This window comes from Orcinus orca, chromosome 19, assembly GCF_937001465.1.
Source record: "Orcinus orca chromosome 19, mOrcOrc1.1, whole genome shotgun sequence".
Lineage (NCBI taxonomy): Eukaryota > Metazoa > Chordata > Mammalia > Artiodactyla > Delphinidae > Orcinus > Orcinus orca.
In genome coordinates, this window is record NC_064577.1 from 48,846,791 (window position 1) to 48,869,087 (window position 22,297).

Here is a 22,297-nt window from a genome sequence, read left to right on the forward strand (position 1 = left end):
CCTGGTCTGGGAATATCTCACATGCTGCGGAGCAACTAAGCCTGTGCGCCACAACTACTGAGCCCGCGTGCCACAACTACTAAAGTAAGAGTGCCTAGAGCCCATGCTCCACGACAAAGAGAAGCCACCGCAATGAGAAGCCCATGCACCACAACGAAGAATAGCCGCCGCTCGCCGCCAACTAGAAAAAGCCCACGCACAGCAACGAAGACCCAATGCAGCCAAAAAATAAACAAATGAATTGATTAAAAAAGAACAATTATATTCAAAAAACTAAACTTTTTTTTAAAAAAATTATTTATCTATTTTTGGCTGTGCTGGGTCTTCGTTTCTGTGCGAGGGCTTTCTCTAGTTGTGGCAAGTGGGGGCCACTCTTCATCACGGTGCGCGGGCCTCTCACTGTCGCGGCCTCTCTTGTTGCGGCGCACAGGCTCCAGACGCGCAGGCTCAGTAGCTGTGACTCGTGGGCCTAGTTGCTCCGCGGCACGTGGGATCCTCCCAGACCAGGGCTCGAACCCGTGTTCCCTGCATTGGCAGGCAGACTCTCAACCAGTGCGCCACCAGGGAAGTCTGAAACTTTTTTTTTTAAACTTCTTTTTTTCTTAAACAAAACTGGGTAAAGTAAAATCATCAAAATGATAGCAAAGATAATATCCAGAAGCCAGAACTGGTCACTATGCCCCACTAAGGGCTCTTCAGACCACAAAAACCTCAGTTCAGTTCCAGGCATGAAACTTCACAAGCAGACTAACAGTAAATTATATCTAAAGTAATCCAGCATGGCAGGATTTCTGATCATGTCACAATCATTTACTCCTTTTGCCTGACTTTTTTTTTTCTTTAACATCTTTATTGGAGTGTAATTGCTTTACAATGTCCTGTTAATTTCTGCTGTGTAACGAAAGTGAATCAGCTATATGTATACATATATCACCATATCCCCTCCCTCTTGCATCTCCTTCCCACGCTCCCTGTCTCACCCCTCTAGGTGGTCACAAAGCACCGAGCCGATCTCCCTGTGCGATGCAGCTGCTTCCCACTAGCTATCTATTTCACATTTGGTAGTGTATATATGTCAATGCTACTCTCTCACTTCGTCCCAGGTTACCCGCCCCCTCCCCGTGTCCTCAACTCCATTGGCTATGTCTGCATCTTTATTCCTGTCCTGCCCCTAGGTTCATCAGAACCTTTTTTTTTTTTTAGATTCCATATATACATGTTAGCATATGGTATTTGTTTTTCTCTTTTTGAATTACTTCACTCCGTATGACAGACTCTAAGTCCTTCCAACTCACTACAACTAGTTCAATTTCGTTTCTTTTTATGGCTGAGTAATATTACATTGTATATATGTGCCACATCTTCTTTATCCATTCATCTGTTGATGGACACTTAGGTTGCTTCCATGTCCCGGCTATTGTAAATAGTGCTGCAATGAACACTGACTGTGGTACATGTCTCTTTTTGAATTATGGCTTTCTCAGGGTACATGCCCAGTAGTGGGATTGCTGGGTCATATGGTAGTTCTACTTTTAGTTTTTTAAAGAACCTTCATACTGTTCTCCGTGACTGTATCAATTTACATTCCTACCAACAGTGCAAGAGGGCTCCCTTTTCTCCACACCCTCGCCAGCTTTTACTGTTTGTAGATCTTTTCATGATGGCCATTCTGACCCCTGTGAGGTGATACCTCACTGTAGTTTTGATTTGCATTTCTCTAATGATTAGTGATGCTGAGCCTCTTTTCATGTGTTTGTTGGCAATCTGTATATCTTCTATGCAGAAATGTCTATTTAGGTCTTCTGCCCATTTCTGGATTGGGTTGTTTGTTTTTTTGATATTGAGCTGCTTGTACATTTTAGAGATTAATCCTTTGTCAGTTGCTTCATTTGCAAATATTTTCTCCCATTATGAGGGTTGTCTATTTGTCTTGTTTATGGTTTCCTTTGCTGTGCAAAAGCTTTTAAGTTTCATTAGGTCCCATTTGTTTATTTTTGTTTTTATTTCCATTCCTCTAGAAGGTGGGTCAAAAAGGATCTTGCTGTGATTTATGTCATAGAGTGTTCTGCCTATGTTTTCCTCTAAGAGTTTGATGGTGTCTAGCCCTACATTTAGGTCTTTAATCCATTTTGAGTTTATTTCTGTGTATGGTGTTAGGAAGTGTTCTAATTTCATTCTTTTACATGTAACTGTCCAGTTTTCCCAGCATCACTTATTGAAGAGGCTGTCTTTTCTCCACTGTATGTTCTTGCCTCCTTTATCAACGATAAGACCCATATGTGCATGGATTTATCTCTGGGCTTTCTATCCTGTTCATTGATCTGTATTTCTGTTTTGTTGCAGTACCATACTGTCTTGATTACTGTAGCTTTGTAGTATAGTCTGAAATCCGGGAGCCTGATTCCTCCAGCTCCGTTTTTTTCCCCTCAAGATTGCTTTGGCTATTCGGGGTGTTTTGTGTTGCCATACAAATGGTGAAGTTTTTTGTTCTAGTTCTGTGAAAAATGCCATTGGTAGTTTGATAGGGATTGCATTGAATCTGTAGATCACTTTGGGTAGTATAGTCATTTTCACAATGCTGATTCTTCCAATCCAAGAACATGGTATATCTCTCTATCTGTTTGTATCGTCTTTAATTTCTCTTATCAGTGTCTTGTAGTTTTCTGCATACAGGTCTTTTGTCTCCTTAGGTAGGTTTATTCCTAGATATTTTATTCTTTTTGTTGCAATGGTAAATGGGAGTGTTTCCCTAATTTCTTGCAGATTTTTCGTTGTTAGTGTATAGGAATGCAAGAGATGTGTGCAATAATTTTGTATCCTGCTACTTTACCAAATTCGGTGATTAGCTCTAGTAGTGTTCTGGTAGCATCTTTAGGATTCTCTATGTATAGTATCATGTCATCTGCAAACAGTGACAGTTTTACTTCTTCTTTTCCAATTTGGATTCCTTTTATTTCTTTTTCTTTTGATTGCCGTGGCTAAAACTTCCAAAACCATGTTGAATAACAGTGGTGAGAGTGGACATCCTTGTCTTGCTCCTGATCTTAGAGGAAATGGTTTCAGTTTATCACCACTGAGAACGATGTTGGCTGTGGGTTTGTCATCTATGGCCCTTATTATGTTGAGGTAGGTTCCCTCTATGCCCACTTTCTGGAGAGTTTTTAACATAAATGGGTGCTGAATTCTGTCAAAAGCTTTTTCTGCTTCTATTGAGATTATCATATGATTTTTATCCTTCAGTTTGTTAATATGGTGTATCACATTGATTGATCTGGTATATTGAAGAATCCCTGCATTCCTGGGATAAACCCCACTTGATCATGGCGTATGATCCTTTTAATGTGCGGTTGGATTCTGTTGGCTAGTATTTCGTTGAGGATTTTTGCATCTATGTTCATCAGTGATATTGGCCTGTAGTTTTCTTTTTTTGTGACATCTTTGTCTGGTTTTGGTATCAGGGTGATGGTGGCCTCATAGAATGAGTTTGGGAATGTTCCCCCCTCTGCTATATTTTGGAAGTGTTTGAAAAGGATAGGTGTTAGCTCTTCTCTAAGTGTTTGATAGCATTCACCTGTGAAGCCATCTGGTCCTGGGCTTTTGTTTGTTGGAAGATTTTTAAGCACAGTCTCAATTTCAGTGCTTGTGACTGGTCTGTTTTTATTTTCTGCTTGTTCCTGGTTCAGTCTCAGAAGATTGTGGTTTTCTAAGAATTTGTTCATTTCTTCCAGGTTGTCCATTTTATTGGCATAGAGTTGCTTGTAGTAATCTCTCATGATCGTTTGTATTTCTGCAGTGTCAGTTGTTACTTCTTTTTCATTTCTAATTCTATTGATTTGAGTCTTCTCCCTTTTTTTCTTAATGAGCCTGGCTAATAGTTTATCAATTTTGTTTATCTTCTCAAAGAACCAGCTTTTAGTTTTATTGATCTTTGCTACTGTTTCCTTCATTTCTTTTTCATTTATTTCTGATCTGATCTTTATGATTTCTTTCCTTCTGCTAACTTTTGGGGTTTTTTGTTCTTCTTTCTCTAGTTGCTTTAGGTGCAAGGTTAGGTTGTTTATTTGGGATGTTTCTTGTTTCTTGAGGTAGGATTGTATTGCTATACACTTCCCTCTTAGAACTGCTTTTGCTGCATCCCATAGGTTTTGGGTCGTCATGTGTTTATTGTCATCTGTTTCTCGGTATTTTTTAATTTCCTCAGTGATCTCTTGGTTATTTAGTAGTATATTGTTTAGCCTCCATGTGTTTGTATTTTTTACAGCTTTTCTTCCCTGTAATTGATATCTAGTCTCACAGCGTTGTGGTCAGAAAAGATACTTGATATGATTTCAATTTTCTTAAATTTACCAAGGCTTGATTTGTGACCCATGATATGATCTATCCTGGAGAATGTTCCATCAGCACTTGAGAAGAAAGTGTATTCTGTTGTTTTTGGATGGTATGTCCTCTAAATATCAATTAAGTCCATCTTGTCTAATGTGTCATTTAAAGCTTGTGTCTCCTTATTTATTTTCATTGTGGATGATCTGTCCATTGGTGAGAGTGGAGTGTTAAAGTCCCCTATTATTATTGTGTTACTGTTGATTTCCCTTTTTATGGATGTTAGCATTTGCCTTATGTACTGAGGTCTTCCTATGTTAGGTGTGTAATATTTACAATTGTTGTATCTTCTTCTTGGATTGATCCCTTGATCATTAATGTAGATTCATTCTTTGTCTCTTGTAATAGTCTTTATGTTAAAGTCTACTTGTCTGATATGAGAATTGCTACTCCAGTTTTCTTTTGATTTCCATTTGCATGGAATATCTTTTTCCATCCCCTCACTTTCAGTCTGTATGTGTCCCAAGGTCTGAAGTGGGTCTCTTGTAGACAGCATATGTACGGGTCTTGTTTTTGTATCCATTTAGCTAGTCTATGTCCTTCGGTTGGAGCATTTAATCCATTTACATTTAAGGTAATTATCAGTATGTATGTTCCTATCACCATTTTCTTAATTGTTTTAGGTTTGTTATTGTAGGTCTTTTCCTTCTCTTGTGTTTCCTGCCTAGAGAAGTTCCTTTAGCACTTATTGTTAAGCTTGTTTGGTGGTGTTGAATTCTCTTAACTTTTGCTTGTCTGTGAAGGTTTTAATTTCTCCGTCAAATCTGAATGAGGTCCTTGCTGGGTAGAGTAATCTTTGTTGTAGGTTTTTCTCTTTTTTTTTTTTTTTTGATATTTCCTTATTTATTTTTGGCCATGTTTGGGTCTTCACTGTTTTTTTATGTTTTAAATAAATTTATATATTTGCTTATTTATTTTTGGCTGTGTTGGGTCTTCGTTGCTGCGCAAGGGGGCTACTCTTCTTTGCAGTGCACGGGCTTTTCATTGCAGTGGCTTCTCTTGTTGCAGAGCACAGGCTCTAGGTGCACGGGCTACAGCAGTTGTCGCACGTGGGCTCAGTAGTTGTGGCTCGCAGGCTCTAGAGCACAGGCTCAGTAGTTGTGGTTCACAGGCTTAGTTGCTCCATGGCATGTGGGATCTTCCTGGACCAGGGCTCAAACCCGTGTCCCCTGCATTGGCAGGCGGATTCTCAACCACTGCGCCACCAGGGAAGCCCCTGGGTCTTCATTGTTGTGCACAGGCTTTCTTTAGTTGTGGCGAGCAGGGGCTATTCTTCGTTGTGGTGCATAGGGTTCTCATTGCAGTGGCTTCTCTTGTTGCGGAGCACGGACTCTAGGCATGTGGGCTTCAGTAGTTGTGGCATGCAGGCTCAGTAGTTGTGGCTCGCAGGCTCAGTAGTTGTGGCTCGCAGGCTCTAGAGCACAGGCTGAGTAGTTTTGGCACAAGGCTTATCTGCTCTGTGGCACGTGGGATCTTCCGGGACCAGGGACTGAATCTGTGTCCACTGCACTGGTAGGCAGATTCGTTACCACTGTGCCACCAGGGAAGCCCCCTTTCATCACTTTAAATATGTCCTGCCACTCCCTTCTGGCTTGCAGAGTTTCTGCTGAAAGATCAGCTGTTAACCTTATGGGGACTCCCTTGTATGTTATTTGTTGCTTTTCCCTTGCTGCTTTTAATATTTTTTTCTTTGTATATAATTTTTGATAGTTTGATTAATATGTGTCTTGGCATGTTTCTCCTTGGATTTATCCTGTATGGGACTCTCTGCACTTCCTGTACTTGATTATTTCCTTTCCCTTGTTAGGGAAGTTTTCGACTATAATCTCTTCAAATATTTTCTCAGACCCTTTCTTCTTCTCTTCTTCTTCTGAGACACCTATAATTCGAATGTTGGTGCATTTAATATTGTCCCAGAGGTCTCTGAGACTGTCCTCAATTCTTTTCATTCTTTTTTCTTTATTCTGCTCTGTGGTAGTTAGTTCCACTATTTTATCTTCCAGGTCACTTATCCATTCTTCTGCCTCAGTTATTCTGCTATTGACTCCTTCTAGAGTATTTTTAATTTATTTATTGTGCTGTTCATCACTGTTTGTTTGTTCTTTAGTTCTTCTAAGTCCTTGTTAAACGTTTCTTGTATTTTCTCTATTCTATTTCCAAGATTTTAGATCATCTTTACTCTCATTACTCTGAATTCTTTTTCAGGTAGACTGCCTATTTCTTCTTCATTTGGTCTGGGGGGTTTTTACCTTTCTCATTCATCTGCTGCATATTTCTCTGTGTTCTCATTTTGTTTAACTTACTTTGTTTGGGGTCTCCTTTTCATGGGCTGCAGGTTTGTAGTTCCTGTTGTTTTTGATGTCTGCCCCCAGTGGGTGAGATTGGTTCAGTGGCTTGTGTAGGCTTTCTGGTGGAGGGGACTGGTGCCTGTGTTCTGGTGGGCAGGGCCGCGTCTGGCCGTGTGTTTTGGGGTATCTGTGAACTTAGTATGATTTTAGGCAGCCTCTCTGCTAATGGGTGGGGTTGTGTTCCTGTTTGTTTGGCATGGGGTGTCCAGCACTGGAGCTTGCTGGCTGTTGGGTCGACCTGGGTCTTAGTGTTGAGATGGAGATCTCTGGGAGAGCTCTCGCCGATTGCTATTACGTGGGCGGGGAGGTCTCCGGTGGTCCAATGTTCTGAACTCGGCTCTCCCACCTTGGAGGCGCAGGCCTGACACCAGGCCGGAGCACCAAGACCCTGTCAGCCACACTGCAAGGTACGTGGGGATTTTCTTGCCTTTGGGGACGTCTGAGGTCTTCTGCCAGTGTTCAGTATGTGTTCTGTAGTTGGTCCACATGTAGATGTATTTTTGATGTATTTGTGGGGAGGAAGGTGATCTCTACATCCCACTCCTCTGCCATCTTGAAGGTCCCCCTGAAATAGGAGACTCCACTGAAGACACCAATCTCCGCAAGAGCTAGAGGTGCAGAGGCATTTTTTTCAGAGGATTTGCAGAGCTTGCTTTTTTTTTTTCTTTTCCTTTGTGCTTTGTCTAGTTTCACTTGTTCACAGGGTGCTTCATGCAGAGGCCTCACACCCGGCACTTTGGATCAGAGTGCCTAGTGAGAAATGGCTGCGCTGACACCTCAGCTCAGCGGGCTGGGCCGTGTGCGGAAGCACTGTCCCTGACACTGCAACTCAAGATCTGTCTGATTTTTTAAAACTTCCATTTAAAATAGTATTTTAATAAATGTGTTAAATGTTTATCCCAAAAAATACATGTACACAGTTAAAAAAAAAATACTACTGCCCCTCTTTCCCCTGCCTCAACTTCACCAAATGTTACTGAATTTATATAGCTATATAAATACAGTGCCTTAGAAGGCAGGAATTTTATTATATCAACTCATTTTACATTAGTAAGCACTTAACACTTAGTTCATTTGACAAAAACATGGGTTTCAGAAAGAGGACATGATCCTGAATTCATCTGCCAAATGGGCCAGTTAACTTTGCACAGGGAAAACACACTACAAACTCATTTAGCAAACTCTTGGGCATAAATCACTATTCATAATGGAGGCCAGGTCAGATTAGGTAGATACAGGAATACAAATCAATAATGACTGCTGGAAGGGAGAGGGGACAGGGAGTGCCACGTGCTCAGGAAGGGGAGGCAGAAATGTTATCTTCAAACAGTGATTGGATATTCATCTTAACCATAAACTTTCATAAGGAAAGATTTGCTATTTTTGGAGATGATTATGTTTTCTGAGGTTAGAAAAACAGGGACTTCCCTGGCAGTCCAGTAGCTGGGACTCCACGCTCCCACTGCAGGGGGCACAGGTTCAATCCCTGGTCAGGGAACTAGGATCCCGCAAGCCACACAGTGTGGCCAAAAAAAAAAAAAAAAAAAAAGCTTCTGGGAATGTATATGATAAAATTCCCTTCCATCACATATACCTTCACAGTTAACCAATGAAGAATAACTCAGGGAAAATAAAGCTGAGAATTTATAATCACATCCTATTTGGGGGCTTAACAATGTGATACATTTCTGATTTGAGGGAGAAAAACAAATGCACTTATCAAAATATATACACACATACTCCAAAAACAGTACAGGACCAAAAAACCTTAGTTTCTTATCAAAGTAACTCATCATTAGCAAACTTAAGGCTTAGAATTTCTTTTGTAAGATAGAAGAAATGGAAAGTTGTACTTTTTTTGCCTACACTTACTAGTCAAATAAAGACAATTAAACTAAACTTTATATGTTCTACAACTCATAGTATCCCTTTAATACTGAAAATTTCCTAACAAATGGATTTGAAACTAAAATTTAGGAAAGTAGTAACCTTAGTTACAATTTTAAGTATAAGTATGCCTATTAACAAACACAAGCTTTTTTTTTTCCTCTCAGCTGTTTAATTTTTCTAGCTAAAAAGGGGTCCGCATTTAAATTCTGGGGAGAGAGTAGTGACTTAACTGTTTCAAATCATCCTTTCCTGTACAGCAACTATAATTCAAAAAAAAAAATCCTTACTAGGCTTATCCCCCAAAATGAAAATTTCTAAATTTTATGAATGGGATTTTTGAATACCAATCCAGAAGAAAAAGAGCATTAAATCCTTACAGAGATCTTATATGTATGTGCCAGGCACTGTTCTAAGTGCTTTTCATAAGCAACTCACTCTGTCCTTCCACAGATGAGGAAACTGAGGCATATAAAGTTAAATAACCTGGTCTAAATCACATAATTAAGAAGTGGCAAGGCATTTGCAGCAACATGGATGCAACTAGAGATTATCACACTAAGTGAAGGAAGTCAGAAAGAGAAAGACAAATACCATATGGTATCACTTATAGGTGGAATCTAAAATATGGCACAAATGAACGTATCTACAAAACAGAAACAGATTCATAGATATAGAGAACAGACTTGTGGTTGCCAAGGAGGACGGGGGAAGGAGAGGGATGGACTGGGAGTTTGTGTTTGGTAGAGGCAAACTATTACATAGAGAATGGATAAACAACAAGGTCCTACTGTATAGCACAAGGAATGATATTCAATATCCTGTAATAAATCATAATGGAAAAGAATATTAAAAAAGAATGTCTCTATGTGTATAACTGAGTCACTTTACTGTACAGCAGAGATTGGCACAACACTGTACATCAACTATACTTCAATTAAAAAAAAAAGGGGGCTTCCCTGGTGGCGCAGTGGTTGAGAGTCCGCCTGCCGATGCAGGGGACACGGGTTCGTGCCCTGGTCCGGGAGGATCCCACGTGCCGCGGAGCAGCTAGGCCTGTGAGCCATGGCCGCTGAGCCTGCGCGTCCGGAGCCTGTGCTCCGCAACGGGAGAGGCCACAACAGTGAGAGGCCCACGTACCCTCAAAAAAAAAAAAAAGCGGCAAGGCAACAATCTGGCTCCAAGCAGTCTATCCTTACATCCATGTTCCTAATAACTTACAGTACAATGCTTTTAGACCGTTTTATATCAGGAAGTAAGAAAGAGTATAAAATGAGCAATTTAAAACATTTTTATAGAAATAATAGAAGAGGGACTTCCCTGGCAGTCCAGTGGTTAAGACTCCATGCTCCCAATGCAGGGGGCATAGGTTGGATCCCTGGTCAGGGAACTAAGATCCCTCATGCCACAAAGCACAGGCAAAAAAAAAAAAAAAGAAGAAGAAATAATAGAAGATTAATCCCTTCATAGAGTCACACATCTTATGGAGTAGAGCTTAGAAGAAAGAAAACTGAGGCTCTAGGTTCTTTGGTAATGATTCTTATACCAAATTTTTAAAATTTGACTTATTTTAGTTCATTATTACATGTGTTTTAATATTAAATTCTGAGCAGGAAAAGAGATTCAGATGTAGAGAATGGGCTTGTGGACCCGGGGGAGGGGAAGGGGAGGGTGGGACAAACAGAGAGTAGCACCAACATATATTCACTACAATCTATAAAATAGCCCGTGGGAAGCTACTGTACAGCACAGGGAGCTCAGCTCGGTGCTCTGTGATGACCTAAGGGGTGGGACAGGGTGGGGGGCATTGGGGTGGGAGGGAGGTTCAAGAGGGAGGGGATATATGTATACATATAGCTGATTCACATTATTGTACAGCAAAAACTAACACAACATTGTAAAGCAATTATGCTCCAATACAAAAAACTTTTTTAATAAATAAATTTTGCACCCACTGGGTAATGAGGCTATCAAAGGACTAGCAACTTCTTTTAGCTACTGGTACCTTAAGGAAAATAAGAAAAAACAAGTTTATTTTATAAGTAGGTAAATTATCTCCCAAAAGATATGAAACAGACAATAAAAATATTATGTAAAAACATCAACAATACTGTACAGGTATGTAGACTAATCAATGGAACAAAACGCAAAGTTCAAAAGCAGATTTTAGTATACATAAAAAAATTAACATATGATAAAGGAAGCATTTTAAAAATCACTGAAAGAAACAAAAAATTAGTTAATAAAGAGTGCATAAAAATGGGAAAACAAAGTAAGGCACCTCCTGATAAAATAGAACAAAAATAAATTCCAGATTTATCGAAGTTTTAAATATTAAACAATTAAATCATGGCAGTGTTAAAAGCTACCTGGTAACACTGCCTTTCTAAGCATTATATACCACAGGCAAAAATCATAAAGGAAGAGATATGTGACGTGATAAACACCAAAAATGTCCATGAATATAAAATACTGTAAATAGGGCTTCCCTGGTGGTGCAGTGGTTAACAATCTGCCTGCCAATGCAAGGGACACAGGTTCGAGCCCTGGCCTGGGAAGATCCCACATGCCGCGGAGCAAGTAAGCCCATGTGCCACAACTACTGAGCCTGCACTCGGAGCCTGCAAGCCACAACTACTGAGCCCACGTGCCACAACTACTGAAGCCTGTGTGCCTAGAGCCTGTGCTCTGCAACAAGAGAAGCCACTGCAATGAGAAGCCCGTGCACCGCAACAAAGAGTAACCCCTGCTCACCACAACTAGAGAAAGACTGCGCGCAGCAATGAAGACCCAACACAATCAAAAATAAAAGAAACAAATAAATAAATTTTTAAAATAAATAAATAATAAAATAAAATACTGTAAATAAAAATTAAACATACAATAAAAGTAAGTAAAATATTAGTAACACATTTGTGCAAGTTTTAATATCTTTAATACATAAATGGGTGAAACTCCTGGTGATATTTTAGAAGCAAGGACTTTCAGAGACTAAAGAAAAATTTTCTTTCTTTAAAAAGTATTTATTTGGGGCTTCCCTGGTGGCGCAGTGGTTGAGAATCCGCCTGCCAATGCAGGGGACACGGGTTCGAGCCCTGGTCTGGGAAGATCCCACATGCCGCAGAGCAACTAGGCCCGTGAGCCACAACTACTGAACCTACGCGTCTGGAGCCTGTGCTCCGCAACAAGGCAGGCCACGACAGTGAGAGGTCTGCGCACCACGACGAACAGTGGCCCCCACTCGCCGCAACTAGAGAAAGCCCGCGCGCAGCAACGAAGACCCAACGCAGCCAACAGCATACTTATTTATTTGCTGTTGGCTGCGTTGGGTCTTCGTTGCTGCGCGCGGGCTTTCTCTAGTTGCGGCGAGTGGGGGCCGCTCGCCATCACAGTGTGCAGGCTTCTCATTACGGTGGCTTCTCTTTGTTGCAGAGCACGGGCTCTAGGCGTGCAGGCTTCAGTAGTTGTGGCTTGCGGGCTCTAGAGTGCAGGCTCAGTAGTTGTGGTGCATGGAGTTAGTTGCTCCGCGGTACATGGGATCTTCCCGGACCATGGCTCGAACCCATGTCCCCTGCATTGGCAGGCGGATTCTTAACCACTGCACCACCAGGGAAGTCCCCTAAAGTAAAATTTTTACAGAAAACTGAAGGCAGCTATTGCAATGGCAATACAAGACATCCCCAAAACCGGAGAACTCTCTGGGAGCTAAAGATAGGGATGAAAGCCTGCCTTACCCCAAGGGATTTTGAATTGACGTGGCTGCTCTGCAGCCAATCCAAAATTACCAGGCTGAGTGAACAGTTTAGTGTTAATATCAAATTAGCATACAAAATAATTTAGGCTAAAAACATGGAAACCACCTAAATGTGCATCAAAAGATGAATGGATAAAGATGAGGTATATATACACAATGGAATACTACTCAGCCATAAAAAAGAATGAAATAATGCCATCTGCAGCAACATGGATGGAACTAGAGATTATCATACTAAGTGAAGTCAGTCAGAAAGACAAATACCATAGGATATCACTTACATGTTGAATATAAAATATGGCACAAATGAACCTATCTACAAAACAGAAACAGACTCTCAGACATAGAGAACAGATTTGTGGTTGCCGAGGGGGAGGGGGAGGGCGGAGGGAAGGACTGGGAGTTTGGGATTAGCAGATGTAAACTATTATATATATAATAGGATGGACAAACAACAACGTCCTACTGTATAGCACAGAGAACTATATTCAATATCCCATGATAAATAATAATGGAAAAGAAAAAAAACAAAAAACAAAACAAAACCAACCCAAAATAATCTAGGCTTATTCCCAAAAACAAAAACTCAGGGGCTTCCCTGGTGGCGCAGTGGTTGAGTCCGCCTGCCAATGCGAGGGACGCTGGTTTGTGCCCCAGTCCGGGAGGATCCCACGTGCCGCGGAGCGGCTGGGCCCGTGAGCCATGGCCACTGAGCCTCTGTGTCTGGAGCCTGTGCTCCGCAGCGGGAGAGGCCACAACAGTGACAGGCCCACGTACCGCAAAAAAACAAAAACAAACAAACAAACAAAAAACAACTCAGAAAGGTTTAGAAAAAGATATAAAAGAAATCAAGTTCAAAACTATGGTCTAGTGACTTCCTGGTGGCGCAGTAGTTAAGAATCTGCTTGCCAATGCAGGGGACACGGGTTCGAGCCCTGGTCTGGGAAGATCCCACATGCCACAGAGCAATTAAAGCCATGTGCCGCAACTACTGAGCCTGTGCTCTAGAGCCCGTGCTCCGCAACAAAAGAAGCCACTGTAACGAGAGCACTCACTGCAACAAAGAGTAGCCCCTGCCTGCTGCAACGAGAGAAAGCTCGTGCCCAGCAATGAAGACCCAACGCAGCCAAAAGAAAATAAATAAAAATAAAGTAATATTTTGTTTTGTTTAACACACATAAGATACATTTATTATTGTTCTCTAATCGCAAAATTCACTTGAAATGTAGCTCCGAAAAAATTAACTTTGGCATATAACTTGATATTCCTTTACTTTGCTCTCATATTACATTGTATATTACATGTAATGTCCTTTATCTGTTGTTTGATTACAATCTTAACGTGTTGTCAGATTACACATTCTTGGATTAAAGTACCACAGAAGTATTTTAATATAACACACACTTAATTAAAAAGCATTGGGTTGGCAAAAAAGTTCATTCGTTTTTTCCTGTAAGATGGCTCTAATAGCACTTAGTTTTCTTTAACTTCATTCGAAACAATTTTGTTAGATAGTATTGTGACAGCTGTCATATCAGCGAGCATTAAAAAAAAACTTATCAAAATTGGGTAATTTTTGTGTAGCCATTTTAATATTGAAGATGGAAGAAAAAAGCAACATTTTCAGCATATTATGCTTTATCATTTCAAGAAAGGTAAAAACGCAACTGAAACACAAAAAAAGATTTATGCAGTGTATGAAGAAGGTGCTGTGACTGATGGAACGTGTCAAAAGTGGTTCGCGAGGTTCTGTACTGGAGATTTCTCGCTGGATGATGCTCAACGGTCGGGGAGACCAGTTGAAGTTGAAAGCAATCAAATCGAGACATTAATTGAGGACAATCAACATTATACCATGCGGGAGATAGCCGACATACTCAAAATATCCAAATCAAGCGTTGAAAATCATTTGCACCAGCCTGGTTATGTTAATCGCTTTGATGTTTGGGTTTCACGTTAAGTTAAGCGAAAAAAGCTTCCTGACCATATTTCCACATGCAATTCTCTATTTAGATGTAACGAAAATGTTCAGTTTTTAAAACAAATTTTGACGGGTGATGAAATGTGGATACTGTACAATAACGTGGAACAGAAGAGATCGTCGGGCAAGCGAAATGAACCACCACCAACCACACTAAAGCCCGGTCTTCATCCAAAGAAGGTGATGTTGTGTATATGATGGGATTGGAAGCGAGTCCTCTATTATGAGCTCCTTCCGGAAAACCAAACAATTAATTCCAAAAAGTACTGCTCCCAGTTAGAACAACTGAAAGCAGCACTCAATGAAAAGCGTTCGGAATTAGTCAACAAAAAACACATAATCTTCCATCAGGATAACGCAAGACTGCATGTCTCTGATGACCAGGTAAAAACTGTTACAGCTTGGCTGGGAAGTTCTGATTCTTCCACTGTATTTACCAGACATTGCACCTCCAGATTTCCATTTATTTCAGTCTTTACAAAATTTTTTTAATGAAAAAAATTTCAATTCCCTGGAAGACTGTAAAAAGCACCTGGAACAGTTCTTTACACAAAAAGATAAAATGTTTTCGGAAGAAGGAATTATGAAGCTGCCTGAAAAATGGCAGAAGGTAGTGGAACAAAATGGTGAATATGTTGTTTAATAAAGTTTTTGATGAAAATGAAAAATGTGTCTTTTATTTTTACCTAAAAACCAAAGGAACCTTTAGGCCAACCCAATAAATGCTTTCTTCTGGAGGTAAACCAAATATTTTAATTTCTTGCTTCTTATAACATTTTAATTGCTCAGCTGTTCCACTCATTGGTTCTATGTCATACTTTAAAAAAAAATACAACTGACCAACATGATTTTTGTATCTTCCAGGGCAAGGTGCTTTGCTTATTGGTTAAGTAAGCAAAAGGTTAAGTGGAAATGTTCACATTATTTAAAGCACAAGAAACAGTTAACTCTCAAATGGGAAGGTAATCCTTTCCTAACGTTTAAATACACTGTCCACATATAAAGATACTAGATTTGCCATCCATTAAACGAGAAATTGAGTTTTTTCCTCAATCATTACAAGAATGAACTTATGTCTAATACACAGATTCTCTCTGTCTCTCGCGTGATGGGTCAATGGCATAATTTTCAAGATACCATGATTGTGTTAATGGTAGAAGATGCTACCATGGTACAAATGGAAGGTCAAAACAAAAAACTAGTTGCATGTAAAATCTAACCAACAGTGATAACCAGCCACATAAAACTCAATATGTATCAGTGATCTCTACATTTGGGTAAGAAGTTTCTCAACTTCTCTTCTTAAACCTTCACTACCAATCTTGGTGAAAATTAGGAGTGTATCCATGAAGCACTAGAAAGGAGATAGTATGGTTATAACAAAACATTCTGCCTCTATAAGAAAACTCATTCTCTACAACTGAAACACTGTAAATCAACTATACTGCAATTTTTTTTTAATTGTAAAAAACAAACAAAAAAAACTCATTCTGTATTCTAGATAGCCAACTTTAAAACATTTTTCCCTTTGATCCCAGAACTGCATATACATTTTTAAATTAGAAAATATAGAAAAGAATTTATAAAAAATAACATTCATTCAATTTTACCATCTAGAGAGAATCACTGTCAACATGACAACACGTTTCTTTTTGGTCCTCTTTTTCTTAGTGATTTGCAGGAGTTTTCAGTATGTTTCATAAATTTTAATTCTCCATTATGGATGTTAAAAACTTTTTTTTTCATTACACATTTTTAAGTTATTAAACTTGGTTCCAAGACACAAGAGTTAGAGAGAAATCATATCTTTAAAACTCTGAATCTTCCAATCTAAGAAGAAAATATGCTTCTTCTACACTTATTGAAGACCTTCAGATTTCTGTACCCCTCTTTTTGGATTTACTCCATGGCATATTTTCTTTTAACGAGTAAAACATATTCTTTCCTATATTGCATATAAAAAAATTATCAAATTTTTAATTATAAATGTGTAATCATCCTCCTACTGAATTATCTTATTGTAGTTTTTCACTTGATTTTGCTGGATTTTTCTTATTCTAACTGTATTGGTTAGCCCTTCAAGAATGTTGAATATGTAGCATACAGCTCCAGAAATAAGTCTGAAAATCACTTAAATACCAGTAATATCAAATGTTATTTGAATATACTCAAGAAAGTATCTAAAATTGGCGCGAGTTTTGTCTGCTGAGGGAGGAGGCATGTGAACAAAGAGAAAAGTATAATTTCTCAATTCTTTTACAGTTTTTAGTCTATCAACTTCTCTCTTGGATCATTTGTATCTTCCTAGAAACAAAATTTCAGTAAGGTTTGCAGACTGATTAGCACAGAATTACATAAGCTACTGTACATCTAAAGAAGCTATTCTATAACTTAAAAAGCTATTTTTCCCCTTTCCACTGTATCTATGGTTGTTTTTACCTTCTCATTCCTAATTTTGAGAATGTGAGCTTTCTCTCACACTTGTTGATCTGGCTAGCTAGTGAATTAACTACTTAGTTGAATTATTTACTTTTCTTTTAAACCAATCACCTCAACTTATTTCTTTTTTTTTAAGACTTTTAAAAAAATAAATTTATTAATTTTATTTATTTATTTTTGGCTGCGTTGGGTCTTCATTGCTGCATGTGGGCTTTCTCTAGTTGCAGCAAGCAGGGGCTACTCTTCATTGAGATGTGCGGGCTTCTCACTGCGGTGGCTTCTCTTGTTGCGGAGCACAGGCTCTAGGAGCGCGGGCTTCAGTAGTTGTGGCTCGCGGGCTCTAGAGCGCAGGCTCAGTAGTTGTGGCGCAAGGGCTTAGTTGCTCCGTGGCATGGGGAATCTTCCTGGACCAGGGTTCAAACCCGTGTCCCCTGCATTGGCAGGAGGATTCTTAACCACTGAGCCACCAGGGAAGTCCCTCAACTTATTTCTTGGTCACGCTAATATTTTAGAATATCAATTTTTAGGCTATTCCCCTCTTAGTACAACTTCATGTCCCAGATATTTTATTCTTAAAAATTCAATTTTACTTCTTTTATATATCAAAATAATACAGTCATAAAAATCCAAGCAGTATAAAAAAAAGAAAATAAACAAGAACAACATAATAAGTACTTTGCTTGTTATCTTTTTTAAAAATAGAGATCTTTATCAATATTAAGTGTAAAACACAGCCTACTAAATTAAAATATTAATAATGCTCCTGGATTTTCGAATATTTGGAAGATACTTTAGGAAATAATTTTGTTGATCCAAGTTTCTTTAAAGAACTCTGTCAAAGGATGTTTGAGTGGATTCTCTTTTCCTACTCTCAAATGTCTTGGAAGCTAAGGAAACATTTTAAATTATTTTAATTTTAAAACTTTTTAAAGGTAATATAGTGAGCATGATAAAATTGATAATTTGAGGAATTTATTCTACTTAGAATATTACAATAAGCCAATAGTAACATCAATAAATGGATATAATTTATTTAAGAGACAATATATGTACAAAGTTAAAAATGACTATAATCCTATCCCTTGAATAAACAGTATGAAATTTTGTGTTCCTCTAATTTTTTTCAACACATATACAAATGTACACATATATTCCTCCATTTAAAAACAACAGGATTATATTATTCACACTACTTTGTAACAAGCTTTTTATTCTCCCCATGTGCTCTCTACTTCAGTATACACAGCATCCTCATTCTTTCTTTCTTTTTTTTTTCTGGCCACGCTACGTGGCATGTGGGATCTTAGTTCCCCAACCAGGAATCAAACCCGTGCCCCCTGCAGTGGAAGCACGGAGTCTTAACCACTAGACCACCAGGGAAGTCCCAGCATCCTCATTCTTTCTAACTGCAGTATGATATTCCATTCCTGATTGATTAGCATGCAGTTGTTTCCAATTTTTGCCATCATAAACAATACTGTACTTAATATTCCCAAATAGAATTTTCTGCACAGTCAACAAGCATTCCTGTAGGAAAAAAAAAAAATTTAATGGTAGTGTGGATTAAAGGGTATGAGTTATTTGAATGATTAAACCATGACAATCTAGTAAGTGAAGATGAATGTTAATTTTTAAACCTTTTTATTGAAGTATAACATACACATAGATAAGTGCACAATTCATATTTAAAATATAAAGCTCTAAGAGGTACAAACTATTATGTACAAAATAAGCTACAAGGATATATTGTACAACACAGGGAATATCACCAATATTTTATATGAACTATAAATGGAGTATAACCTTTAAAAATTGTGAATCACTATATTGTACACCTGTAATTTGTATAATATTGTACAGCAACTATACTTCAATAAAAAATATATATAATTTAGGACTTCCCTGGTGGAGCAGTGGTTTAGAATCCGCCTGCCAATGCAGGGGACACGGGTTCGAGCCCTGGTCCTGGAAGATCCCACATGGCACGGAGCAACTAAGCCCGTGCACCACAGCTACAGAGCCTGTGCTCTAGAGCCCGTGAGCCACAACTACTGAGCCCACGTGCCACAACTAATGAAGCCCACACACCTAGAGCCCGTGTTCCACAACAAGAGAAACCACCGCAATGAGAAGCCCACATAGCGCAACAAAGAGTAGCCCCCGCTCGCGGCAACTAGAGAAAGCCCACTTGCAGCAACGAAGACCCAATGCAGCTAAAAATAATTAATTAAAAAATATATGGGGCTTCCCTGGTGGCGCAGTGGTTGAGAGTTCGCATGCTGATGCAGGGGATACAGGTTCGTGCCCCAGTCCGGGAGGATCCCATGTGCCGCGGAGCAGCTGGGCCCGTGAGCCATGGCCGCTGAGCCTGCGCGTCCGGAGCCTGTGCTCCGCAACGGGGGAGGCCACAACAGTGAGACGCCTGCGTACCGAAAAAAAAAAACTATATATATGTGTGTGTGTGTGTGTATATATATATATATATATATATATATATATGTATATGTATATAATTTTAAAAAGAAAATGAAAGAATAAAATGTAAAGCTCAATAAATTTTCACAAAGTGAACACACCCATAACCAACATACAGATCATAAAATAGAATATTATCAGAATCCCAGACATCTCCCTTTGTGCCTCTGCATAGTCACTATCCTCCAAGGATAACTGCTCCTGACTTACAATACTTATGATTAATTTTGCCTGTTTTTGAACTTTAAACAAATGGAATCACACTACATATCCACATTTTCCAAACTGCACCAAGGTTCCCTGGGGCATTGCAAGATATTTGAAGTTTGAAAGAAACAATATTCCACATCTGTATTAAACCATGCCAAATACTAGATTGCTATATTCCTTTCAACAACATCTTATCTTTGTGAAGCAGCATTTTCAGTGGTTGCTATAATAAAAGTAATGTGCAAAAATCATTATGGAACAGAAAATGGAATGGTGGTGACCAATCCGATTCCAAGATGTGAGAAGTTGTACAGTGCCCGACAAACACACACAACCCAGTAATAAGTAATTGTGGTTATTTAAGAATGAAGTACACTACTCTTTGTTCTTTCAATTTTTGTGCACTATTCTTTTAATGGCTCTTAAGTTGTTAGGACGTAAGTATTATTAATTGTTTATATCTACTTAATGAACAGAACTGTTAGGTATTTCTTTTGGCCTAAGGGTGCTATGAGGGGAGAGAGTTTGGGAGCCTCTGATACATACTCCTATGACTGATTTCTTTCACTCAATACCATTTGTGAGATTCATCCATATGGTTTCTAACAGTTGCAATTCATTCATTTTCATTGCAAAATATTCTACTATACGACTACTCCACAATTTATTTATTAATTCTCCTACTGATAGACATTGGGATAGTCTCCACTTTCTGGTTATCATGAATAGTATTGCTATGACCTTTTTTTTTTTTTTTGGTCACACTGCACAGCTTGTGGAATCTCAGTTCCCCAACCAAGGATTGAACCTGGGCCATGGCAGTGAAAGCACCAAATCCTAATCACTAGACCACCAGGGGACTCCCTGAACGTTCTTAAGTGTATATATCTTGAGATGGAATTATAGGGTATATATATGTTCAGTTTTAGTAGATGATGCTAGTTTTCCAAAATGGTTTATCAATTTACATTCCCACTAACAGTATATGAGAGTTCTGATTGCTCCATATCCTTACCAACACTTTTTTCTTTTTCATTTACTCATTCTGAGGAAAGTACAGGAGGACAGCGATTTCCCTGAAGACAAAATGAGGTTGAGCATTTTTCCAAATGTTTGACAGGTCCTTGGAATGTCCCCTTTTGGATGTCTATTGAAGTTATTTCTCCATTAAAAAAAATGGGTTCTTATTTTCTTAATTTCTAGTTCTTTAGATGCAGGATGATTCCTTTGTCAGATATATGTGCTACAAATATCTTCTACTCTGTGGCATGGCTTTTCCCTTTTTCAAAAATAAATTTATTTATTTATTTTTATCTTTGGCTGTGTTGGGTCTTCGTTGCTGCGTGCGGGCTTTCTTTAGTTGCGGTGAGCGGGGGCTACTCTTTGTTGCTGTGCGCGGCCTTCTCACTGCGGAGGTTTCTCTTGTTGTGGAGCGCAGGCTCTAGGTGCGCAGGCTTCAGTAGTTGTGGCGCGCAGGCTCAGTAGATGTGGCGCACGGGATTATCTGCTCCGCAGCATGTGGGATCTTCCTGGACCAGGGGTCGAACCCATGTCCCCTGCATTGGCAGGCAGATTCTTAACCACTGCGCAACCAGGGAAGCCCTGGCTTTTCCCTTTTAATGGTATCTATCTATCTATCTATTTATGGCTGAACTGGGTCTTTGTTGCTGCGCGTGGGCTTTCTCTAGTTGCAGTGAGCGGGGGTTACTTTTCACTGCAGTGCGTGGGCTTCTCGTTGTGGTGGCTTCTCTTGTTGCAGAGCATGGGCTCTAGGTGCGCAGGCTTCAGCAGTGTGGCGCGCAGGCTCAGTAGATGTGGCGCACGGGCTTAGTTGCTCCGCAGCATGTGGGATCTTCCTGGACCAGGGCTCGAACTGTGTACCCTGCACTAGCAGGCAGATTCTTAACCACTGCGTCGCCAGGAAAGCCCCAGCTTTTCCCTTTTAATGGTATTTTTTATGAATAGATATTCTTGATCTTAATGTAGTCCAATTTTTCAAGTTATCTTTATATTTAGCTCATTTGTATCCTATCTCATAAATCTTTGCTGACACAGTGAAAACTTTTTTTCCTAAAAAACTGTTTTTTCACATTTAGATCAGCAATCCACCCAAAAATGGTAACTGTGTATGATATAAGGTAAGATCGTGATCCTTCTCCCCCTACATGGATATCTAACTGACCAACACCATTATTTGATTTTCCTTTCTCCATTGTACTGCTGTGTCACTTTTATTATAAACCAGCTGACAGTATACATGTGTCAGTCTGTTTCTGGACTGTATTGCTCCATTGGCCTATTTGTCTACCCATGTGCCAAAACCATCTTATCTTGTTACAGCCTGATATTTGATGGTGTAAGCCCTCCAGATTTTCCTTCTTCTTCATGGTTGACTTGGCTTGACACTGCATTTTAATTTGCATTTCATCTGAGCATCTTTTGATATTTATTATGATTAGTATTAGATGTTTTCTTCTTGTATGAGCTAGCTGTTCAGGTCTTCTGAAAACAAGTTGGTTGTCCTTTACATACTAATTAGTATTAGATCTTTCTGTATTAGGAAATTCACTCTTCATGTGACAAATGTTGCCATTTGCATAGTCTTTTTAAAAAATGTGCTTACAATTTTCCCCCTATTTTTTAATGTACTCAAAAGTATCAATTTCTTTTTTTCCTCCTGGGTTTTGGTTTCAGGCTTAGAAAAGCCTTCTCTATGCCAAGACAGCATTAGTGTTGGCAAGATGAGTAACAGGACTTCACGTTTTACATTACTCATTTTTATAAAGTTTGACATTTTTTAAATTTGTAAATTACCTCAATAAT

The 22,297-nt window shown here is 39.2% G+C and overlaps 1 protein-coding gene across 1 annotated transcript in view; it reads right to left on the bottom strand.

Annotated features, from left to right (window-relative positions):
* Positions 1–22,297, bottom strand: part of APPBP2 (amyloid beta precursor protein binding protein 2) — a 70,930-nt gene that overhangs the window by 43,740 nt on the left and 4,893 nt on the right. The window lies entirely within an intron of this gene.